Below are 16371 nucleotides of genomic sequence, written 5' to 3'. Positions count from 1 at the left end.
ATTAAGCAAAGCTTATCATCTTTTAGAAGGACGCGACATCACAAATAGAGAGAACGAACTCACAGACATTAACTTTCAACCCTTTACAATAGCATTGGCATTCTTTTTTTGGTTACCAATAGCATTGGCATTCCATAAAACAGATCACATAGTTGAATTATAATAAAAGATATTAAAGGATAAGAAGAGGAGAACCAAGTTTGATATTGGCAAATAATGGAAGGTTAAGAAGAGGAAAACCATGATGAAGAAAATAATGGAGAACCAAGTGCGTATGATTTTCTGAGGATGACATCCTTGAACAGGAGCAAGTGCAATTATTCTATAAAAAAATGATGGTGTGGTTGTTCAAATATATATTCACAAATTAGAAAATATAGTGCATATAGAATCCTTGAAAATAGGATAATAATGATGCATGTATTTTATGATTTAATGGACTAATTTGTACAAAAACCGAAAATGATAAAGTAATAGACAAAAAATATGTTAAAATATTACAAAATGACAAAGATGACATTAGCTTGTCCTGTGAAAATAACTTTCCTGTGTATCTCTCATATTTTTTTGTATATTATATAAGTGAAATAAACTTATTAATGTTTTTATTTGAATTTATTTTATTGATTTTTTATACTAAATATTGAAACAATTGCCATTTTTATTGGATTACCTAAAAATAGGAAGTTCGTTTTATTGCAGCAAATAAATCCAAAGTGAGATAAAAACACATGAAAATCATAAAATTTATTAAGTAAAATAAATATAGACCGTTGAATAGCTTATGCGTTGCAATTTGTGTAGCTTCTGGGTTTGGATCTGATTTCATTATCGTTCTCGTTTATAAAGCAAAATGGGTTTTGATCTATTTACTTTGTTTTTTTATTTTTCAATAATAAAGAAATGGATTTTAATGTTTTTAACAATAATAAATAAAATATCTAAAACATCAATGACCTACCATACCAGTTTGCCACTTAGTGAGTAACCTGTAATTCAGTTCGAAAACATTGATCTATGGACTATGGAGGACCATATACTTCACAATCCACGAATAGGGATGAGAATAGGCCAGGCCGCCTACAGAGGCTTACGGCCTGCGAGACAGCACACTGAGGACTTTTTCTTAAATAGAGAATGCCTAAGTTTTTTTTAAAATTTATTTAACTTAATAGGTCGGGTCACATGCCATTCAAAAGCCTCTTAGGCCTATTTGGGCGGCCTATTTAAGTAAATATGAATAATATTATTTATTATTATATTATATTTTGTACTTTGAATTAAAATAAAAACATGTTAACTTTTTCACTAATTTAAGCTTATTAGTATAGATTAATTTTTTGCATATTTAAATGTATTATTATAAACTATAACTGAAATATGATACAATATATAGTCAAATTCTCTAAAAACTTATGTTGATTATCAAAAGAGAGTTTAATCTAATTGATATATTAGTTTGCTAGTCTATTTACACTTTGATCACATTGTTGATCTAATTATGTTCATATGAAATAGGCTTTTAAACGGCTATGACCGTATCGAGCTTTCAAAAGGCCATGCTCGGGCCTAAAAAGTAACTCTATGACGGGAGGTAGGCCGGGCTTAGGCCTTCAAAAAAATTGGCGAGGCCGAGGCTCGGACCTTACAAAGCATAGCTCGGCCTAGCCTATTCTCATCCCTATCCACGAAGAATGCCTTCATAGGATACATACTTGGAAGTAAGTACATGTGTGGATATGTTACGATATGGGTATGTGGATACGTGAAATTTTTAAAATTTTAGATACGATACGTTTAAGATATGTTAACAAAATATTTATGCTAAAATTTATATGCATGTAAAATACTTAAATAAAAAACATTGATTACTCTTCAATACTATATAATCATAAAAGTCACAATTTACAAAAAATAATACATGTGATCAAAATAAAAAATGTTAAGTTTTTGTATAAATTATATTCTATTTTCATTCATATATTAAGATATCAACAGATGCATCAATAAAAGAACTCAAAACAAAGTTTGTTTAATGTCAATTGATTGAATATCCTTTCTCTCGTTACTTTTATCCACCAATTTTTAAAATTTGGTTAATTGAAAAACAATTATAATGATTCATATCTTAAATGAAATCATATATATCTTCAATGAATTTTTTACGACAAAATCTCACTTTTTTACCGATCATTTTTTTTAAGGATTCATCTATGTGAAATATCTTATTTGTATTGGTTGAGTATCTTATAAGTATTCAATGAAACATATATTTCAAATTAAAATAATTAATTTTGATACTCCATGTGTATGTATTTGTGAGCATCGCAGCATATCGATATCTGATACTTGTACGTCTCTATTTTAGAGTATCTGGACTTGATACGTATGTAGAAACATTGGAATCCAATAATGGTACTTATCTTTGAAGGGTTAAGCATGTGGACATAGTTAGAAGAAAATGTTGTGTACCATTCAATACTTATCCATTATTTGAATCCATGGATTGATTGATCATTTGTCCACCTTAGGAAAATTATGCCACTTGCACGTGGTGAATGCCACCGTAGATACGTAATGGATACAAATTCATTCAACTAAAAAAGAAGTGATTATTTGTTGAAGAGTGTTCTAAGCGCTGACTTCAATTCCTTGCATCCACTCGAATCAAATCAAATCAATGTCAATGGATGATGATGATGATTCTTCTTCTTCTTATTCTTATTCTTACTCTTATTCTTCTTGTTCATCCTTAAACTTCGACCATCGATGGTTCTACGATGTGTTCATCAGTTTCAGAGGAGAAGACATTGGCAAGAGTTTCATATCTCATCTAGTTGCTGCCCTCAGAAAAGCCAGAATCACCACTTACATCGACGGCGGTCAGCTTCACACCGGAACCGAGCTGGGACCAGGACTATTGGCAGCAATTGAAACGTCAAGTGTATCAATCATTGTTTTCTCCAAAAACTACACTGAATCTAGTCGGTGTCTTGACGTGCTGCAAAATGTCATGGAGTGCCACATAAGTGATGGCCAACTGGTTGTTCCTGTGTTTTATGATGTTGATCCGTTGGTTGTGCGCCATGAGAAGGGTGCTTTTGGACAAGTGCTGAGAGATACTGCAAAAAGAATCTCAAGGAAGGGAGAGATAGAAGATGTGGTGTCTAGTTGGAGAAGAATAAGTTCCTGGAGGAATGCACTAGCAGAAGCTGTTAATATTCCTGGTTGGAATGCCACCATTTTCAGGTAAAGCAACATTTTATAGTTTGTTGAGTTTTTTTTATTTTTTATTTACCTTGTAGTCTTTCCTAATATACACGCTCACTGTGTGTTTTATAATTATTATTACCATCCAAGGAATGAAGCTGAACTAGCGGAGTTAATTGTTCAGGACGTTTTGAGAAAGCTAAACCGCAGATTATTGTCTATTACCGAATTTCCAGTTGGATTGGAGTCCCGGGTGCAACAAGTGATTCAGTTTATTCAAAATCAATCAAGCAAAGTTTGTTTGATAGGGATCTGGGGAATGGGTGGGTCGGGGAAAACAACAACAGCCAAAGCTATCTTCAATCAAATTAATTTGAAATTTATGCATGCAAGTTTCATTGAAAATATTAGAGAAGTTTGTAAAAAAAATGATAGAGGGATTATTCATTTACAACAACAACTTCTTTCCGATGTCATGAAAACAAATGAGAAGGTATATAACATTGCAGAGGGGCAAATGATGATCAATGAAAGATTCCGGGGGAAAAAGGTATTCGTTGTACTTGATGATGTGACCACATTTGAACAGTTAAAAGCCCTATGTGCAAATCCTGAATTCTTTGGTCTAGGAAGTTTATTGATTATTACAACTAGAGATGCACACCTACTTGATTTATTTAAGGTTGACTATATGTGTAAAATGAAGGAAATGGATGAAAATGAGTCCCTTGAGCTTTTCAGTTGGCATGCTTTTAGAGAACCTAGTCCAGTTAAAGAGTTCAGTGAATTCTCAAAGAGTGTAGTTGCTTATTGTGGAGGATTACCACTAGCTCTTGAAGTCATTGGTTCTTACTTAAATCAGATGACAGAAGAAGATTGGATAAGTGTATTCTCAAAACCAAAGACAATTCCCAACCATCAAATCCAAGAAAAACTGAGAATAAGCTATGATGGTTTAAAGGATGATATGGTAAAGGATATATTTCTTGACATATGTTGTTTCTTTATTGGTAAGGACAGTGCCTATGTTACAGAGATACTTAATGGCTGTGGACTTTATGCTGACACTGGAATAACGGTCCTCGTAGAGCAGAGCCTCCTAAAAGTTGACAATTATAACAAGCTTCAAATGCACGATTTAATAAGAGACATGGGAAGAGAAATTGTTCGTGAAAGTTCAGCAAAAGAACCAGGGAAACGCAGTCGATTGTGGTTTCATGAGGATGTACATGATGTTTTGACCACAAATTCTGTAAGAACTTTAATCACCGTCCATCATCTTGTCAAGATCTTAAGACTCTTTATTTGATTTCTCCAAAAAATAAGATTCTTTATTTGTTTATGTACTGTTTTTACTTGTCATGTTTATGACAAGTGTGCTTAGGTTGCGATATTTGAGCTTTATGCATCACTTTGTTTCTAGCAAAAGAAAAAGGTTTCCCATTAGTAATGGGCCATTACTTTTATGTTTTCCTTATATGTAGGGAACAGAAACTGTAGAGGGATTGGTTTTGAAGTCGGAAAGAACTGGCAAAGTTTGCTTCAGTGCGGATTCTTTCAAGAAGATGAACCAACTCAGACTTCTACAACTTGATTGTGTTGACCTCAATGGAGATTATGAAAACCTTTCTAAAGAACTCAGATGGGTCCATTGGCAAGGATTTACCTTCAACTATATACCTGATGACTTTCATCAAGGAAATCTAGTTGTTTTTGAATTAAAACACAGCAACATTAAACAAGTATGGAATAAAACCAAGGTATAATATTAACATTTTCTTTTGAATCTAAAAGTTAATCACAATTATAATTATTTAGACCCTTTCATTTTCCATTTTTCTCTAATTTTCAGTTTGAATATCTTCTTGCAGTTGCTAGTGAATCTAAAAATTCTCAATCTAAGTCATTCGAGATACTTGACAAGCTCCCCGGATTTTTCAAAATTACCAAATCTTGAAAAGCTCATTATGAAGGATTGTCCAAGTTTGTCTGAGGTACACCCATCCATTGGAGATCTCAATAAACTTCTTATGTTAAATTTGAAGGACTGTATAGGTCTTAGCAATCTTCCAAAGAGTATCTATCAACTAAAATCTTTGAGCACACTCATCCTTTCTGGTTGTTCAAAGATTGACCAGTTGGAAGAAGACATGGTGCAGATGGAATCCTTGACAACACTAATTGCAAATAATACAGCTGTTAAAGAAGTGCCTTTTTCAATAGTAAGATCAAAAAGCATCAGATATATATCCCTATGTGGATATGAAGGATTATCACATGATGTTTTTCAATCTCTCATTAGGTCTTGGATGTCACCAACACTGAATTCTCTACCCTGTATTTCCCCGTTTAGGAACATTACATACTATTGTCTAGCTTCTCACGATGTACATCAAAATAACTCGGTCTTTCTATCACCAATTGATAGCATCCTTTTACAGCTTAGAATTATTGGGGTACAATTCCGCTCGGAGATTCAACTTACTCAAGAACTACGAGGAATTCTTGATGATCAATATGATATTAGTTTTAGCAAAGTGGAAACATCACATGCATCTCAAATCTCAAATCCTTCTTTGAGATCAATTTTGATTGGAATGGGAAATTTCCACACAGTCATTGATACTCTTAGCAAAAGCATATCACAGGTTCCTTCCCTATCCTCTTAGCTTTTGTAACCTTTATTATATGTTAAATCTTAAGCGCCACATAATGTAGCATAGACACACACCCACCAATGCTTTACTTTAGATTAGGTGTCACCTAATAAATTCTTTGTTAGTGTTATAAACTTATAGACATAATATAACTACCATCATAAAGAACTAGGTTGCTAGATTGTTCTTTATAACTAGTGAGTAATTAAACTGTTAATTCCTGTTGTTCTTTACTCTCAATGTTCGTAGGAACCCACACTGAATGTTAGTATATTATTATTATTATTATTTATATTTAGGAAATAGTGATTTACTTTCTAGAATCAACTATGTGAAGCAAACAAGGTAATTAGATTACTGACAACTGTACAGTTCCTATTGTTTTAAAGAGAATGCATAACAGGAAAAAATAAATAGTGGGATTCTCTAAGCTTCTGATTGATGTCTCGGTAGAGCAATACAATTTTAGAACTGTTGGAGGAATTGTATACAAAGATAAACTATTACATTTGTTATTGTGAAAGCTATGAGTTTTTAAGCAGGAAAGACATGAGAAATCTATGAATTATACCAAGATGTAACAAAATAGAATATACAGTCTTGTGAGAAAATATACTTCAACAGGGAAATGATTAATCTGTATATCAACATGTGATTTAAAGTGTCGTAAGCCAGGAAAATCTTGGAATTTATCACCTATCACATAAAATCAGGCAGACCAATAATAATCAATAAAGGATATAAAAAGTTTAATAAAGAAAAGCAAAAACAGAAACAATGATGGAGATCTAAAGATCACTATGAATCAATTCCAAAATTTGTCTTTAGTACAACAACTAGAAGAAATAGAACTCCAGTGCTTTCCGAAAATATTCTAGAACTACAATAAAATTTATAAAATGCTTCCCTTCGTGATACTAAATCCAAACCAGCTTTAGAATGCAATAGATGGAGGGTGAGTGAGTTGGGATGACTAAGGAAACAGGACAAATTGTCTGAAGATGCACTTGCAGCAAATAAAGCATATGGCTGTGTGGTAGAGCCAGTAGTAATTAAAGGGCACAATACAAAGAACGCTATGCAACTATAATAGAGGATGCCCCCATTTCCAAGTTTAGATAGCAAAACCCTTGTAGAAATTGAATGATGTAATTATTACAGTTCGGTCTTATGGATAGAGATGGTCTAACTTTTTTCTAAGTGGGGATCATAAAAGGATATGAAAGGCAAGTAGACCGACATGAGAATGTGTGCGTTAACCCATTGAAGTTATTGGTTTATGTTAAATAAAAGGAGGAAGGCTGAAGTTAGACGAAGTGTTGGGCTAGCATGAAGGATAACCAACAAAAGTCACCATCAAAATGACCATCAACAGGAAAAAAAAAGTCACCGCTAATATGATTCATTTATGGGAAAAGGGTCACAACCAAATGATCGTTGTGGGAATATAAGCAACTGATATAGTGATATGATTCAATGTTGAGAAAAGAATTACATAATGAGAACATATGAATATGGTGCAATGCAATTGTGATAATAGTAAGTCATGTCTCAGAGTCAAAGCATAACCAAACAACAACATATCCTAGAAGAGGAGGTAGAGGCGCTGGCAACACAGAAAAAAATGGCCCAGAAACATCGTGTCATGTGCCACCACACTAGGCTGAAGTGGCAGCTGGATTTGAAATATGCTGCAGCTGAGATCAGCATCTTACGGTGCGTTAGCTAGGCACTTTGGTGTGAGATTATGGGACAAGGCAGATCGGCTCACCACAACTCACATTGTGGTGGTTTCAACCAGCCATGGTGGTTGCAGATCGGCTCACCAGCTTGGATTTGATGGTTTACATCTGCTTCTATTTCTCCATCGTTTTGTGCTATAGACCCAAGATATTTAAACCGTGTAATTTGTGGTATGATCTCCAACTTTCACCTATACGCTAGAAACGTTTTGCTTCTTGCTAAATTTACATTCCATATACCATGTCTTGCTTCTACTCAAGCGAAAGCCATACATTTCTAAGAAAGATTTGCCTATATCACAAAGTTCGACGGGTAAGGAATTTGGTGAATTTGTGCCTACATTCTTTGAAAACAAACCTTTTTTATGATTTGTTTTCAAACTATTTAAGGACATACATTTTTATAATAATTTGCCTATATCACAAAGTTCTAAGGGTAAGGAATTTGGTGAATTTGTGCCTGCATTTTTTCATGAAGAAAACAATGAGAATCTTGAAGATGATAGTAATGATGAACTTGAAATGCCACAAAATGATGAATCGTCAAAAGAAAACAGGTATGAAGTAGGAAATGCGACTTGGAAAGGGAAGGTTTTTGTGAGGAAGAACCATAAAGAATGGGATGAGTCCACATCTCCACGATTCCATGAATCTAAACCGGTGGAGAATGAACCTCCTAAAAAAGTAAAGGTAAGTCTATTTCTGTTTTTGAGAGTTGTAATCGGTATCCTGATCTAGATGATCTCATAGCCATTAGAAAACCTGTTAGATCTTGCACTAAGAACCCTATGTCCAATTTTACATCATATTCAAACTTTTCTTCATTGTTTTCTGCTTTCACCTCCCATTTGCCTAATGTAGAGATTTCTAAAGAATGTACAATATGCTCTAGAAGCTTCAAAGTGGAGGGAAGTTGTGCTTGAGGAGATGAGAGCTCTTGAAAAGGACTAAACTTGGAGTGTTATGACACTACCAAATGGCTAGAAGATCGTGGGATATAAGTGGGTGTTTACTTTGAAGTATAATTCAGACAAGTTAGATGAAAGATATAAGGCTCGTTTGGTGACTAAGGATTTCACTCATACCTATGACATAGACTCCTCAGAGACATTTGCTCGTGTTGCAAAATTGAACACTAGAAGACTACTTTTATCTCATGCCACTAAATCAGTTGGATGTTAAAAATGCCTTCCACAATAGTGATCTAGAAGAAGAAATATGTGTCTTTAAAGACAAATTAGGATAGAATGTATGCAAATTGTAGAAGTCTTTTATTATGGCTTAAAGCATTTTCTGAGAGCTTAGTTTGAAAGGTTCACTTAGTCAATGAAGAACCAATGATACATTCGAGGACAAGCTGGCCCAACTTTATTCACCAAACTCCCCTTTGAAGGGAAATTTGTTGCCTTAATTGTTTATGTTTATGATATTGTCCTCACTGAAGATGATACAACTGAAATGAGAAGAGTAAAAGAGACTTGCTGCAGACCTTAAAATTAAGGACTTAGGATCCTTGATATATTTTCTTAGTATGGATTATGGAGGTTGCTCGACAGAAGAATGGGATTGTGGTTTCACAAAAAAATTACATTCTCGATTCATTGAGAGAAACATGAGTGAGTGGTTGTCGACCAGCTGACACACCCATAGATCCTAATTTAAAATTTTGGGGAGAAAGACGGTCAATTTCAATATGCTTGATTTTATTATTGTTTTTATATCATCTGCAAACTTGCATTGTTTAAGAAGTCAAAAATAGTAAATTTATATTGGAACTTGTGCACTTTATATTTAATCCTATAATATTGGAATCAGTAGACTGTTATTTTCTTAAACATATTAACCTTTTGGCATTTGGGTTGACATTCACAAAATGTCCATTTGAATATTACAACATATGCGCTCTTGATACAGGGATTAACAACCAATGATTCTGGTGAATTTTTCCTTCCGGGGGACAACTATCCTTCTTGGTTAGCCTACACAGGTGAAGGACCTTCTGTACGTTTTCAAGTGCCCGAGGATAGTGATCACTGCATAAAGGGAATAACTTTATGTGTTGTTTATTCATCAACAATATCTGAAAACATGGTAACTGAATGTCTCGCTAGTGTTTTGATAATTAATTATACAAAATTCACTGTTCACATATACAAGCGAGATACAATAATGTCGTTCAATGATGAAGATTGGAAGAACATAACATCAAATCTAGGACCTAGTGACAATGTGGAGATATTTGTAGCTTTTGGGCATGAGTTAATTGTTAAGGAGACAGCTGCCTATGTTATATATAACCACTCAGTTACTATGGAAATTGAGTCATCAACTAATGCTCATGAGAAATATGATTTGAAGTATGATGTTGATGCTAAGTTCAAAGGTGGTCCTAGGAGGTATCAATGGGACATGGACAAAGCAAGTAAAAGAGACGTGAAAAGTCTGAATCAATCAAAGATTGCTGATGAGAAAGGGGCTTTGGTGAATGGTGTCAGCAGAAGGTTAAAAATTGTTTTGCATTTGATAGTAGTATTTTAAAATTTATCTAGGAGAATTGGTTGTTTGAATGAAAATATTTCATTTTCAATAATTAAATTCATCTCATTTGGCCTTTATTTTTTGGTATGTTTCATTTAAAAAAAATTATTTTACTAGGATCCTTTCTGTAAATATGAAAAATTGTGTGTAAGAAGTAAAAACTCAAAGGGCCGTGCTAACAAGTGGCCTATGGCACTAGTTAAGAAGTCAAAATAGAAAATAAATGATAAATTTTATGTAGAAAAAGTCAATTTCTAAAATTTTAAGGTGTTGAATGCTATAAAATTTCATTTTTGGACTTCTTAACAAGTGGCCTTAGATAAAATTTAATAACTATAAGTCATTAGTCCTTGCTATACAAACACACACACACACACACACACACACACACACACAAATACACACTTCAATTATGAAAACAAGCCATTTTCACTACAAAAAAACGCGTGTTTTCCGGCGGCTAAAAATTGTATGTTCCGGCGGTTTTAGCCGCCACTATGTACAATTGTGGCGTTTTAAAAAATGCCGAAATTTTGCACTGCCACAATGTTTAAAGCGGCGATTTTACGTAGCCGCCATGTTGACCGCCGTTTTATACTTAGTTTAAAGTGGCGGTTATTTAATTGTATATAACGGCAGTTTCAAACGCCATTATTTACATTATTGTGTCAAAGCCAATAGGTGTTTCGGCATTTTTGACCGCCGTAATATGCGAAAGTACCGGCGGTTTTAACCGCCGTAAATTACTCCCGAGACCTATGCATGTAGTGGCATGTCCAACTCGCCAATTTACTTCGATATTTAATTATTTAGCTGCCACAATTGACATATAAAATGCCACAATGCTCGGAAAATTGAAATTATTTTATTTATAATATTATTATTTCATAGGAATATATAATTGTACATTTCTATTTTTTGAACAAAATTAAAGGACAAACAAATTTTGAACATTGTCATTGATATAGTTATAATTCAACTCAAGTGGAGTTTGATACAAATACCCATTCTCAAAATAAGCCAATTCTCAAAATAAACAAGTCTCAAAATAAACAAGTCTCCAAACATAAAGCTACACGAACCATTGCTACCATCTTTAGCTATTCTCAAAATAACAAGTTTCAAAACATGAAAATGACTACACAATGCTTTGTCACTAAAATTAGGACTCTCATGCTCCACGTGCATTGCTTTCATCTGATGATCTAGATATGTCATTAGGTGTTGGAGATTCACTTCCTACATTTGATGCACGCAAAAAATATTATAATTGTTAACTCATATTAAGCAAGATATTATTGTCAATTCAACAACCTAAGCAAAGTAAAAGTTATTATCAAAGTAAAAGTTTGAAAGACAGTATTATCCAAAATCAATTTTTCATAATTGATGAATATAAAGATTGATGATGAAAAACTTAGAGAAATGCATTTAATTGATAAAAAAAATTAGCGGATATTGATTTCATTAGCCTAATAGCATTCAGATCCATTTTGTAAAATATCATCAAATAATATCAATGCTTACAAAGCTTAATGTAGCGCCGGTACTACTCCGGAAAGACACATGCACAAAATCATAAATGCATTGAGTAGTTGTTATACCTGTTGTGTATCATTGGGAAATAAGGCAGCGGCTAACTGCGGAGGCGATGAACCACCTTCCTTCGCTTTAACGTAGCCAAGAAGTGCTGTGATTTGAGCCTCCATAGTTGCAAGTTTTTGGTTCACCAATGCGGAATTGCCGCTTGAAGTACTACCACGGGAAGAACCAAACTCCATACCGCTAAGTCGTGTGGTAGTATGCTTAAAAGCAATAGTCGGAACCACTCCCATGCCCATTCCTCGAACACGGCCAGAATGCTCTTTTCCAAATATCTTGCCAACAATATCATTTGGAGAAATTTCGAATAAGCATCGGGGTTTTCGGCTATATGATTGCAAATTTTCTCCTACAAACCAAATAATAAATAACCAATGAATAACATTCATTTCGTTCAATTCTAAAACAATGAACATAAATTTAAAATAAATTGGGAGGTAGATTATCAATTTACCCCTATCTTCGAGCTTCTTCATTCACATACTTCCCATCTCGCATTTTTGTGGGTCATATCCCACATTGGACCCGGCGACAGGCTTACCGGCCTCAAGAGTCTAGAACAAAAAGTATAATTATGAATCAAATAACTTAATAGTCCACTTAAACAATGAATTAGCTACATATAGTAGTAGACAAACATACCGGTATATGTCTTTTCCTCGCGAAAGTCATGGCGCCGCACGTATGATTAAAAATCTGTTTCTTTCTCGCTTCTTTGTTTCGCTTGCACATTTCCTATACAAGTGAGAGTATATTACTTTCTATGATTTAACAACTGATTATTTAAAAAAAATTCAATATATAATGAAAAATGAAGTATACCATAGTCTCGGGTTTCAAGCGATATTCAACAAATTTCACCCAATGGTCCAAGGGAACGATCTTAGGTTTATTGTTGACAATTTCATTCTTGCTCAAAGTTGGATCAAAGTTATCATCAAATAGTTTAAGTCTATACTCTCTCCAATTTTTACCAATTGAACCCTCAATATATCTTTTAGCTAGATCTTCAACTTCATTGAAACAGAATCGACGCTTCAAATAACAAGAATGTTAGTTAATTACAATTTTACAAAGACAAACTATAAAAAACATAAGTAGAGCTAAACTTATTTTACCTCAAAGAGTTCCTTCCATTGTGTCTCAAAATAATTAGCCGGCATATCGACCACTTATCCAAACTTATAGGGAAAAAGGGACTATGTGTTGCTACTAATCCACATACTCCGTAAAGAAAACTGCAGCCTCTCCAATAGGTGTATGTTTTTCATCAAAATCCACAATGACTCGCAATCCATCGGGCAAGTTATTGATGTCCTTAACCGACAAATGGAGTTTTCGAATTGCATCATTCTCTTCATCTGTTGAGATATGAATGTTATGTTATTAAAAAAATATGTAAACAAGAGACAACACAAGACTAAATCAATTTATATCGATATATAAGCATACCTAGTGCATCTACGGACCAATAATGGGTAGATTCTCGTCCAACTCTACGTCGAGGACGTGTGGCCATTGGTTGCGCAGATTGCGACGTTAGATTGGGTGGCTGAACTGGTACATTAGCTTCATGTTGTGAGGAAGTTAGATTGGTTGGCTGAACTGGTACATTAGCTTCATGTTGTGAGGAAGTTTGATTGGGAGGCTGAACGGGTGCATTAGCTTCACGTTGCAAGCGTGTTTGATTTGGTATTTGAGACGATATACTTGCAGCAACTAGTGTAGGGGATTCATTTTGTGATGCATGTGGAGCTTGAGTTTGATCATTGGATGCGGATACAACTGTGTAGTGCGTGCAACCCATGTAGAGCGTGCAACCCTTTGTTGTGTAGATTGCAAGGATGTTTGATTGTGTGGCTGAACTGATACCTTTGTTCCACGATGTGAACTTGCAACCTCTTCTTGTGGATGTCGTGAGGAAGTTAGATTGGGGAAAGATGCACCATGTGAAGAGCTCTCATTTGATACTTTAAGGAAATTCTTTAACCTCCTGGACTTTGGCATTGCTGTATATGTAAATTAAAGAAATCGGTAACAAATGATTTGAATAATTATAATGCTAAATTTAAAGAACTATATTCAAACATACCTTTATAGACATGTTAATCATAGAACTAGTTGCATATAACAATGGTATTAATGGTTAAAAATCATAGAAGGAAAGTATGTATTAACATTGACACGTCAAAATCATAGAACCTGGTACGGCATTACGTTTTACGAAATTTGACGAACTTCCTATACGCACGGCATATCTTCTCATTTATTTTACTAAAAAATGGGAGATTAACCTGAACAAATACCAACACTAGATTCAAAATAATAAGAAAAATACAGCATAGAGAAGGAGGAACACGCTTGATATAAAATTTGCTTTGGCCATAAGCCAATTTATATTTGAACACTTGCGAAACCATGGGTTTCTCAATATTCAAACATAATTAACTAGCAAATTTTCAATAAGCGATAGATCAAAACCGTGACAGCACAATTCTCCCGTGAATGAATTGCATGAAGTACTAAATAAAAATTTATTGGTTCTAAAGGTATGAGATACCTTCTTCGAATCTTCTGTCGGTTGTATCGGCATCTACGTGATACCCCGCTTGGTGGATCTGATCTCGTACCTAAAAAATTGCAGCACAAAATATGTTATAAAACTAATCAGCAACCTGCTTTTCACATCAAAATATCTACAAGAGTCCAACAAAAATAGAATGAGAACAATCGCAAAAGTTAGGCCATAGAAATAGAACTATCCAAGCAAGATTGCTCAAGCTTCACAAGGAAGTTACCACAGAAAAGTTTATATAAAAACGCATATAGCGAACTCAAAATACAAATTGGATCAACGATAGACAAAAAAATTAATGCTTAAAACAAACAAGAGTTAGTCAAAATTGTATCGGCTACATCGAGTAATAGATTCCAATTTGACATGCATTAAAAATGATATAGGTTGCACAAATTTTACCCTCCAAGGAGATTAAGAATATTATCCAATGATACGAGTACACACCCTTTTGTAGAAATAATAATAATAATAATAGTGATCATGTCCCTTAAATAAATTATAATATAGTGATCATGTCTCATACCGCAACGTTGTATAAATTATAATCACAATATTGCATTCTTAGGCCAACATCAACGTTGTACCACACTTAGACAACATATTGAGATACCTTATGAATTAAATTTATTATTATGCAAAAATTCAAAATTATATTCAAACGAGAGAAACAGCAAGAGAAAAGAAAACAGTAGGGCATACTTGGAACTATTGATGTCACTTGAAAACCTATATTAACGGCTATTCCAGAAGTTCGTTTTGCGGCATACGAGCTAGAGTTGCCTACATTTTTCAAAAATATAATAAGAAAATACAGAAATAACAACAAATAAAAGCAGGCATATTTTATTCCACTTTGCAATAAAGACATGCACAATCACATTCTTGGTTCGAGAAGTTGTAAACTTTTTATCAAGTTCACCTCTTCAGTACCGATTTGTAAATTGGAACATATCGAGTGACATAAGTTTATACTTTTTGTTTTGTCTTAACCCTCCGGTTCCAAGGAGAAGGGCCTGCTTTTTGTTTTGTCATAAATATTACCGCAACGTGAAAGACTACCGAATCTAGAATCTAGATGCTAGAATACATATTTATTTTAGAAAACGAGTGCAAGTGCAAGAGCATCTTCTAATGCAATTTTACAACCATAGTCACTAGTCGGTAAAAAGGTAACTTATCAAGTTTTTACTTTTTTATTTTTTTATTTTCTACCTTAAGACATATTACACAGTTCACGGCACAAACGGCGGGAACATTCAAGTCGAACAGGAAGCATAAATTGCATCTTTAAGTTGTTGTCTTGATGCTCGTCGATTCGATATCTGGAATCGAGGCAACAATTTGTAAAGCCGGGGAATCATATATGTAACAAGACTACCTATTATTAACCAAAATAAAGGACAATAAAGGCCACCGGATTTGCAATAAAAGGTCTTAAGAGATCAAACAACTCAAACAACTCATATCCATACCATTCAACATTATTAAAAAAAAATAACTCATTCAACATTATTAAAAAAAAATCATTATTCCCGATTTGGTTTTTAAGAAACAACTCAAACAAAACAAGAAATTTAAATAACTCATATCCTCACCAAATAACGGTGATGGGTCGCAACTCTAGATCTTCCCGATTTGACGGCAAACCTCCTCAAATAACGAGCGGTTTCACAAACCCCGAGCTTTTCTACCGGTTAAACAAAATCAAAACAAAAAATCAAAAACGAAAACAAATTAACAACAGCAGTAAATCTTCAATCATATAATCAAAACTGAACTCAAATCAAGAATAATACAAAGATGAGGGTTTGGGTATTTCGGATTAAGCGGACATCATACTCACCAAGTTGAGAGATGAGTTCGACAGTACCACGAGATGGAATCGCATTGCCGGAATTGATGGGTTTGGGTGTTTGAGGGTTTTGAAATCGGTTGAAGATTAGGAATCTAGAGGTTTGAGGGAATCGAATGGGTTTGGGTGTTTGAGGGTTTTGGAATCAATTGAAAAAGATGGTTTGAAGATTCACGAAGGAATCGAAGATTG

At 34.1% G+C, this 16371-nt stretch overlaps 2 pseudogenes across 2 annotated transcripts; one reads left to right on the top strand and one right to left on the bottom strand.

Moving 5' to 3' along the window:
- The first annotated feature begins 2453 nt into the window (after window positions 1–2453).
- On the top strand, window positions 2454–10224 carry LOC146896635 (disease resistance protein RUN1-like; annotated as a pseudogene). The gene is made up of 7 exons (XR_015023298.1): window positions 2454–3249; window positions 3361–4462; window positions 4695–4970; window positions 5082–5858; window positions 7565–7777; window positions 8305–8326; window positions 9524–10224. The product of XR_015023298.1 is annotated as a disease resistance protein RUN1-like (transcript).
- Window positions 10225–11745: 1521 nt separating this feature from the next.
- On the bottom strand, window positions 11746–13951 carry LOC146896634 (uncharacterized; annotated as a pseudogene). The gene is made up of 7 exons (XR_015021824.1): window positions 13842–13951; window positions 13202–13758; window positions 12868–13110; window positions 12572–12662; window positions 12392–12484; window positions 12234–12303; window positions 11746–12098 (listed from the first exon to the last, which is right to left on the bottom strand). The product of XR_015021824.1 is annotated as an uncharacterized LOC146896634 (transcript).
- Between the last annotated feature and the right edge of the window lie 2420 nt (window positions 13952–16371).

The sequence above is a fragment of the Medicago sativa genome, chromosome 8, assembly GCF_051527215.1.
Source record: "Medicago sativa cultivar Bolivia chromosome 8, Bolivia_mono, whole genome shotgun sequence".
Taxonomy (NCBI): domain Eukaryota; kingdom Viridiplantae; phylum Streptophyta; class Magnoliopsida; order Fabales; family Fabaceae; genus Medicago; species Medicago sativa.
The sequence above is the reverse complement of the archived record's forward strand: the minus strand, read 5'-3'. Positions and strand labels throughout refer to the sequence as shown.